The sequence below is a fragment of the Chrysochloris asiatica genome, unplaced genomic scaffold (assembly GCF_000296735.1).
Source record: "Chrysochloris asiatica unplaced genomic scaffold, ChrAsi1.0 scaffold00585, whole genome shotgun sequence".
Lineage (NCBI taxonomy): Eukaryota > Metazoa > Chordata > Mammalia > Afrosoricida > Chrysochloridae > Chrysochloris > Chrysochloris asiatica.
In genome coordinates, this window is record NW_006409103.1 from 235,458 (window position 1) to 236,152 (window position 695).

A 695-nucleotide genomic window follows, 5' to 3' on the forward strand; every position below is an offset into this window, starting at 1 on the left:
AAAATTAGCATTTCCACAGCAGGTATTCTGAATATGAATCTACATTTTAACTACAAATCCAGGTGATCTTGCTAAATGTTAGATTCTGATTCTGTGTATCTGATATGGAAATGAAATTTTTCACTAGTGAGTTGATTGGGAATTAATCAATTGAAACTCCTGAAAAGCAAAATAAATCTCTAGTAGAATTATTATTACTTATATTATTACTTTATTTTCTTCTTTAATTCTGTATGATTTTTCCATTCTATTGAACGTTAAAGCAGATATTCCATCGATCAGGATTACAAATACACTTGAGTGTTGTTGACTAAAGATAAATTGGGTCACTGCTGAATTTTGGAAATGGTCATTTACTATAAAATTACATTCCAAATTACATACAGTCCCTAGACTGTGGAACAAAAGCATATAGCACAATATTAATTCTTATTAAATTTTTAAAATAATCGATGGCAATCCAGATATTGAAAGACCAGGTCTTTGAATAATATAAGTACACTTCATTAGCAATGTGATCACTTCTTCAGTCATAAAAGAAGGAAAAATTATATCATTTAAAGGAGACCAGAGATGGTATTGAATGCTGGAAACTCAGAGAGAATCAGAAATGAAGACAATACCAAATATTGCTAAATGTAATACCCACACTGGAGACTATTCTTAGGGAAGTAACTGGAGTGAAAATGATAGGG